Source organism: Neophocaena asiaeorientalis, unplaced genomic scaffold (genome assembly GCF_003031525.2).
Source record: "Neophocaena asiaeorientalis asiaeorientalis breed wild unplaced genomic scaffold, Neophocaena_asiaeorientalis_V1.1 scaffold427, whole genome shotgun sequence".
In the NCBI taxonomy this organism is placed as follows: Eukaryota; Metazoa; Chordata; class Mammalia; order Artiodactyla; family Phocoenidae; genus Neophocaena; species Neophocaena asiaeorientalis.
In genome coordinates, this window is record NW_020172280.1 from 3,519,635 (window position 1) to 3,528,316 (window position 8,682).

The window sequence follows — 8,682 nt, forward strand, 5'->3', positions numbered from 1 at the left end:
CCAGACCTCTCTCCCTTAGGAGAACACACTCATTTCCCCCTTTATAAAGAGAAAAGCCTCACACGCCCAAGCCTGAAATCCTTCCAGCTTAGATGTGCTTTGGGCCTACAGAGTCTTTTATTCCCTCTTTCATGAAATGAGTCATGATTAATAATAGCCAGGGGGTGAGGAATTACAGTCATGCCTTATTACTGAAGATGGCGTCTTCGTCCCAGCCGATGACGAAGCATTTCATCAACTGGAAGTGAGCCTCAGCCGCAGAATTTCACTCTCACATCCCCAGAGAAGGGCTGTTACAAGGTGTTTGGGAGAGCAGAGGAAGTACAGCCCAGTTAGTCAGCTGTGTCCGTCCATCCACCTCCTACTTAGCTCATGATCTTTCTTTCTTCCTTCCTTCGTCTCTCTCTCTCTCCCACTCCCTCCCTCCCTCCCTTTCTTTTTCATTTCTTTTCTTTCTTCCTTTCTTTGTTTTTTCTTTTAATTTATTTTAGTTTTGGCTGTGTTGGGTCTTCATTGCTGTGCGTGGGCTTTCTCTAGTTGCGGTGAGCGGGGGCTACTCTTCATTGCAGTGCACGGGCTTCTCATAGCGGTGGCTTGTCTTGTTTCGGAGCACGGGCTCTAGGCGCGCGGGCTTCAGTAGTTGTGGCACGCGGGCTTCAGTAGTTGTGGCATGCGGGCTCAGTAGTTGTGGCTCATGGGCTCTAGAGCGCAGGCCCAGTAGTTGTGGCGCATGGGCTTAGATGCTCCGCAGCATGTGGGATCTTCCTTAACCGGGGCTCAAACCCATGTCCCCTGCATTGGCAGGCAGATTCTTAACCACTGTGCCACCAGGGAAGTCCCTCTTTCTTTCTTTTTATTCTTCTTCTTCTTTTTTTTTTTTTGAAAGAGAGAAAACCCAAAAGTTAGTACTGATCTAGGAAAATGAATCAAATTTTCTCAGAACCGATGAAAATCAGAATGGATAAAATAACACTACTTTTCAACTAAGTTATTTCCCGTTCTGGGCGTTTACCCAATCGAATAATCAATAAAAGCCAGTTATAGAAAGAGAGAGGTAGGTGAAGGAGGGAGGCTGAGTGGCTGCTTCTTTTCACCTTGGCTTGACTGTCTTGATTACTTCTTAGGTGATAAACCAGTCTCAACCTTAAACACAGGGGGAGGAGGGTGGTAAGTCATCCACGGGCACAGGGATGCATGAAAATAAAATATAAGGAAGAAAAAAGGATTGAATCAGCATTACTGATATACGATCTCTCCAGCCACATCTCATCCTTCTGGTTTGAGAACTACTGTATTGGTCACCACAAGTGCAAATGAGGCTCATTCATTCAAGAGAGCCAGGTTTAGGCTGACCTCTTTACTAACTGGAAGCAGTGGATTGTTAAATCTAAAGAGCATATGCACGTTTGTTCTAGGAACAAATAGCTTTGGGATACAATGCAAGACGACCTGCAATGAAAGTAAACTATTAAGTACTTAACATTTTACCATAAAGAGTTGTCTAATGTCAAATTGTGTGGGATTTGATGTCTTATCATTTGATCCAGCTTCATTATGTTCTGTTGTTGATTTCAGCACCTCCACCCCACCTTCACCTCCAACCCCCTTTGCCCAGCCCCCCTCAGCGGGTCCTCCTGTTGCCTTTAAATGACTCAGAACCCACACACAGAAAAAAGGAAGTCTGTTTTAGATTCATGAAACTGCTCCTTCCTCTCTTTAATTACAGTGTATCCAAATGGTAAATGATTTTATTTGCATTCGAAGGAAAAATTCAAAGAATTGGGGTTGGGAAGGGGAAATTCTTCAAATCTTTCCCTAAATATTCTGGCAATAGAAACCCAAAGGAAGGGGAAGTCTCCAAGATTAGCAAAGGTGATGATAAACAAAACAAAATAAATGACAACAAAAAAACCCTCCGAAATACCTTATTCCATGATCAGCAAAAGCAGCACATTATAAAAACAGGAGACTACCCCGAATCTTCTTCCCCCTTTGCCTCTTTTGTTAGACTTTCTCCTTTTGGCCCACAGGTAGGGGCCTCTGGGGCTTCTTTCAGAAAACAATGGCTATTCTCTGATTTCTAAACTATTCCTTTCATCCTAAATGCTGCCAAAAACAAACAATGCACCTCCCTCCCTGCCCCACCCTCAAGCACTTTCTTTCAGTGCTGCTGTATTTTTAATTCTCCCTAGAACTGTTTCCAGGCTGAATGGAGTGCCCGCCGTAACACGTCTCCTGTGGCTGGGTGTCACATCTGTACTTCTTGCTTTTCCTCCACCCTTCAGGTGAAAGAGGCAAGGGGCGGCATGGGGGATGAGGCGGGCATCAAACTTGAGAAAGCCTAAGCAAAGCAGAAATCCTTTGGGTGCCCCTAGATGAGGATCAGAGCGCAGTGGAGGGAGTCTGCTTTCCCTCTCTCTGTCCAACTCGCCTCCAGAGGTGGTTTGAGTCCGAGGTTATCCAGTTAACCAAAAGAGCTCAGCGCTGGAGCCTGGAATGGAGTCTTGGATGGTTTCTTTTCATCATTTACTGGTTAAGTTTAAAAAAAAAAATTGAGGGGGGACTTCCCTGGCGGTCCAGTGGTTGAGACCCCTCGCTTCCACTGCAGCGGGTACCGGTTTGATCCCTGGTTGGGGAACTGAGATCCCAAATGCTGTGCCAAAAATAAACAAACGAACAAATAAGTACATTTTTTAATTGGCCTAGGCGCCTACAGTCTGCCAGGCGTTTATTCTAGGCCTTTGATTTATAGCAGTCCCCATGACAGACAAGGCATCTACACTTGTAGAACTTACATTCGGCTGAAGGAGACCAACAGTAATCAAATAAATGAGATATGGCTACAACACAGAACATCCACACGGAGCAATGAATGAGAATTGGGACAGAGGTCAGAGACGGTCTTGCCAAGAAAGTGGCATCTATGCTAAGATTTGTGGGAAGGTCTCAGATGGGGGAAGTCCGAACAGTCCTCCCCAGGAAAAGCAAGTGAAAATGCAGGAGCTCGGCTCACCACAGGGAGAAAGGAGATTCCAGTGACTGGAGCTGATTAGCAAGGGAGAAGGTTGTAGCAGATAAAGTTATAGTAAACATGTGCTAAAGAACAAAATTTCAGCTGGGTAAATCTTCAAGATCTTACTGGCTTGACTCAGGAAGTTTTGAATCAGGCAACATCCAGTCTAGCAGATAGAAATGAACTCTAAAGAGCTGTACAATCCGAGAGGGGTTTGTAGACCAAAATGAGCGGGAACGATGCATTTGCTGATTGGTTAAAGCGAGGAACTCTCGCCATATGGAGGGAAGGGAAGTGTTGTAGCCAGTGAGGTGACTTGTGCTGAGCAGACAAGCACTCATGGGTTGACCCAGGCCTTCCTTTTCTGGGAGAGCCAAGCGTAGAAACTTAGTGACGTTTTGGTTTGCTGTTGCTGGGCTGGCCATGAGCGACTCCATCTTGGGCCCAGTCTGGTTACTTTAACAAATGGTATGTGAACTCATTTTTACTGAGAGGAATTACATCATCTGACTTTCATATTTTTAAAAGACCACTTTGGGAGTTCCCTGGTGGTCTAGTGGTTAGGAATCAGCGCTTTCACTGCTGTGGCCTGGGTTCATTTCCTGGTCAGGCCAAAAAAAAAAAAAAAGACCACTTTGACCATCTGTTGAAGAATAGATTAACCAGAAGAAATAGATTAATAGATGAAACAAGCAGATTAAACAGATTAAACAGAAGAATGGATTAAAGAACTAGCATACCAGTAATCCAGGTAAAAGGTAGGTTAACCAGGACAATAGCAATAGGCATCATCGAAAGAAGTGGACAGATTCTGCTTCAGGGTATATTTTGGTGGTAGAGACGATAGGGCCTGATGAGATTGGCTGTTGGGGGACTGAGAGAAAAGAAGAATTGAAGATGACTCAAAGGAACTTACCTGGTGGCACAGTGGTTAAGAATCCACCCACTAATGCAGGGGACACGGATTCGATCCCTGGTCCTGGAAGATCCCACATGACGCGGAGCAACTAAGCCCGTGCGCCACAACTACTGAGCCTGCGCTCTAGAGCCCGTGAGCCACGACTGCTGAGCCCACGTGCCACAGCTACTGAGCCTGCGGGCCACAACTACTGAAGCCTGCGCGCCTAGAGCCCGTGCTCCACAGCAGGAAAGGCCACCACAACGAGAAGCCCTCGCACCACAACGAAGAGTAGCCCCCACTTGCTGCACCTAGAGAAAGCCCGTGAGCAGCAAAGAAGACCCAACACAGCCAAAAATAAATAAATAAGTACAATTTTTTTTAAAAAGACAAAAAACAAAAAAAAAGCAGCGTGTGGCACTTGTTTAGGTTTTGATTTGAATAAACCAACTGAAGAAAGAAAATCCTATAAAAGTTGAATATAGACAGCATATTAGCTGACGTTAAAGCATTATTGCTGATTTTGGTAGGTGTGAAATAGTATGATGGTTATGTTTTAGATAAAGGCGCCTTATCTATTAGATAGATATAATGAGGTATTTATGGGTAAAATGGAACAATGTCTGGGATTTATTTTTAAATTCTCCAGAAAAAATAAAAAATAAGGGGAGGGCTTCCCTGGTGGCGCAGTGGTTGAGAGTCCGCCTGCCGATGCAGGGGACACGGGTTCGTGCCCCGGTCCGGGAATATCCCACATGGGCCTGTGAGCCATGGCCGCTGGGCCTGCGCGTCCGGAGCCTGTGCTCCGCAACGGGAGAGGCCACAACAGTGAGAGGCCCGCGTACCGCAAAAAATATAAAAATTTTTAAAAATTAAAAAGGAAATCTTAATAGCTCAATACTGTAAAGAAAAATACAAATGTCAAGTACAACTTTCAGTTTCTCAGTAAACTGGACTATTGTCCCAGAGACCACATGGGGCAAAAGCAGCAGGCTGGTACGTCATCAGCAGAATGGATCCTGTCTCCCTTGTTTCTCCAATGAGCTATATAGCCCTGGAAGCCTATACAACCTCTGCTTCCAAACCTGTAACATAGAAACATACCACGACCACCTTCCTATTCATCTCGTAGAACTGTGGTGAGAATCAAATGGATATGAAACCCAGACATGAAATCCCCCCTGAAAAAGTAAAAACATTTACAAAAGCAAGGCATTTGTTTTTATTACCCAGCAGGGACAAACATTGGAGTTGTTTGGGAATTTTTAACATTGGGGTTGATGAAGAGTTAGAGACGTAGATTGTTATAAATTGACTCACTCAATTTTCAAAAGTTAAAAGTAACCTTTAATCGCTGACAATTCATCACATCAAGGATTCCTCATATCCCAGGCTCATCACCCTGAATACCGGTTACTGTCCCTTCAGAGACAGTTGAGATAGAGGGAAGAAATTTAAGATTCAGAGAAGCTGAAAGAAAGCTTTCAGAATGTAATATCTGCTGGGGATGATCGGGGTGGTATGAGGAAAGGATGACATGATCAAGTCTAAAAAGAATACTCCATAGTTTTAGTCCCGTATTCAGCTGGCCTTTCATTCATTCATTCAGCAAACGTTGAATAGCACCTACTGTGCAGATAGTGTGTGAGGAATATGGGATACACTTACAAGAAAGGCAGAAAGTCCCCACCTTCATGGTATATACGTCATTAAAAGTATAATCGTAGATTGTACAACACAGGGACTATAGCCGATATTTTATAATAACTGTAAATGGAGTACAACCTTTAAAAATTGTGAACCACGGGAGTTGTCTGGTGGCCTAGTGGTTAGGATTCCGGGCTTTCACTGCCATGGCCTGGGTTCAATCCCTGGTCAGGGAACTGTGATCCTGCAAGTTGTGAGGCGTGGCCAAAAAGAAAAAAAGAATTGTGAATCACTATGTTGTACACCCGAAACTTATATGATATTGTACATAAGGCCCCTAACCTAGTCTCATGGAATCAAAGATTTCCTGGAAGAAGTGGTGTTTCCTAGAAGAAGGAAGCTGATGGATGACTAGGTAGGATTAAGGAGGGTGAGAGAGTTGTGGTATAAGTGTGCAAAGGCCTAGAGTAGAAGACTAGGTGGAGTGGTGAGAGATGAGGTTGAAGATGGAGGGGCTGAGTCAGCACTATTTTAAGGAAAGTGTACTTTAAAAGTAGGGTATGGGCTTCCCTGGTGGCGCAGTGGTTGGGAGTCCACCTGCCGATGCAGGGGACACGGGTTCGTGCCCCGGTCCAGGAGGATCCCACATGCCGCGGAGCGGCTGGGCCCGTGAGCCATGGCTGCTGAGCCTGCGCGTCCGGAGCCTGTGCTCTGCAACAGGAGAGGCCACAACAGTGAGAGGCCCGCGTTCCGCAAAAAAAAGAGAGTAGGGTATGTTTCAGCCATCATTGCTATGGAACATCTATTACTCTGTAACAAGCCACGCCAAAACTTCGTGGCTTAAAAAACAGCAACCCTTATCTACTCATGATCCTGCGATTTGGGCTCTTCTTTGCTCCCCGGGGTGCTGGCTGGGGTGATTTGACTGGAATGGGAGAACCGAGATGGCTGGGGTTAGAATGTTCATATGGCCCCACTCATTCCTCTGGCTGCAACCTTCGGGGGCCGGCTGGTCCTCTGTTTCTCCAGCTGGTCTGTTATCATCTGGTTATCTGGCCCAAGTTTCTTTCCATGGCAGCTGACTCCCAAGCGAGGAAAAACAGAAGCTAAGCTCTTAACCCCTGGGTTTAGAAGTCCCAGAATGTCATTTTCATCACTAACAACATTCTGTTGGTAGAAGCAAGTCAGAAGGCCCAGACTCAAGAGGAGGAGAAATAGATTCCAGTTTTCATTGGAAGAGCGTGCATATGGGGATGGGAGGAAGTGTTGGCGGCCGCCTTCGCAGGTGATCTGCCACGGGACAGAATCAGATTTGGGTTGCGGGAAGACCAGTCTCTCTTCACTGCAGAGAATGGATTGTAGCTGGGCAGCGTGTGGGCAGGAAGGCCAGTTTGGAAGGAATTACGGTGGAACAGGCAAGAGTTGAAGGTCTAGGCTAATGGTGAGGACGGAGAGAAGTGAATGGGTTTGCAGGATGCTTTTACAAGAGGAAGAGTCAGGTGACGCCAGGGCTCCTCCTTGATTTCAGAACAGCTGCCCCTTGTTCCACGAAACCCCAACTTAAGAAAGTTATTCTTATTCCTAAATGAACTTTATCTTTCAATAGTGCTTCAGTCCGGCTAAGGAGGTCACACAGGTAGGGTTAGCTTGACTCCATGAAATCAAGGTAGATGAACTGTGCTTAAATAGGTCAGGCAGGGACGCTCTGCATACGTGCAAGCATCAGAGAGGCAGCGTGGCTGGTGGCTTGAAAGAGTCTATGGGGGGCTTCCCTGGTGGCACAGTGGTTAGGAACCCGCCTGCCAATGCAGGGCACACGGGTTCGAGCCCTGTTCCAGGAAGATCCCACATGCCATGGAGCAACTAAGCCTGTGCACCACAACTACTGAGCCCACGAGCCACAACTACTGAGCCCACGAGCCACAACTACTGAGCCCACGAGCCACAACTACTGAGCCCATGTGCCACTACTACTGAAGCCCGCACACCTAGAGCCCGGGCTCCACAACAAGGGAAATCACCACAATGAGAAGCCCGCGCACCTCAACAAAGCGTAGCCCCCGCTCACCACAACTTGAGACAGCCCGCGCGCAGCAACGAAGACCCAACACAGCTAAAAATGAATAAATTAAATAAATAAATTTTTAGAAAGAAAAAGAAAGAGTCTATGGGAGGCAGAGCGGTCAGCTGGCCTCACCTCAACCCACTGCTTCTCTGTCTCTGGTGGAGAGGAGCCAGGGTCAGGCTTTTCTTTCTCTCCTTGATCCCACACTGTGAGGCTTTCCACACTTGAGCGAGCGGGAGAGTCAGGCTGACCTATGTTCTCTCTCACTGGTAGCCCTAGCCACCAGCCCGAGCAGGACATGAAAATATCTGAGGTCGGTGAGTGTCAGTGAGGCTGCAGAAACTTTAGTTCCTGTCCCCAGAGAGCAAGAGTCTGTTTAGAAAGCTTTTGCTCTAGGAAACTGAGCCAGGGAGGCCCGGGATGTCAGACCTGTGATCTCCTCCGACAGGTCCGTTGGGAAGCCCTGATTTGTGGAGCAAGGACTGCTGAGAAAAACAGAAGAAGTCCAGCCAGCCAGGTGAGGTTCCCAAGCTTCCCCTTCCCCCGTGGCAAGGATGACAAGACAGAAACATCGGGTAGAACAGCGTCCCTCAGCGCACCTCCTCACCTTGGCACCTGGCACTGAAAATCTGGAACTCGGTTGTTTATTGATCCCTTAGGCTCTTGGGTCATTTTAGGTTGTATAAATAGATGCACCTCGATCTTGTGCAAGACACAAAACTGGGCTCTTTTTTTTTTTTTCTTCTAAGCACTGAAACTAAATTTTAAGGGAAGAAGAAACAGCTATAGAAACCAAACAAAGCAGCTCAAGAGAACAAACAATGTGTCCAAAACTGAAATCATCATCTTTTCCCCACCCCCAGTTTCCCCTCCGAACTTCCTTATTTCTCTCAACAGTAACAGCATTCTCTGAGCTGCCCAAGCTCAAAAAACTGTATATTTTAAATGTTGACCCTTTTCTGTCCCTCGACCCACATAACTACAGGCACCAAGTCTTGCTGGTCCTTCGACTCAAAAGCTCTGTGACGTTCCCAAAATCCTCCTCTCCCCCAGGGTCTG

At 46.5% G+C, this 8,682-nt stretch overlaps 1 long non-coding RNA gene across 1 annotated transcript; it reads right to left on the bottom strand.

Annotated features, from left to right (window-relative positions):
* Window positions 1-1,684: 1,684 nt before the first annotated feature.
* LOC112412608 (uncharacterized) lies at window positions 1,685-8,366 on the bottom strand. The gene is made up of 2 exons (XR_003005840.1): window positions 7,756-8,366; window positions 1,685-2,653 (listed from the first exon to the last, which is right to left on the bottom strand). It is a non-coding gene; the product is annotated as an uncharacterized LOC112412608 (long non-coding RNA).
* Between the last annotated feature and the right edge of the window lie 316 nt (window positions 8,367-8,682).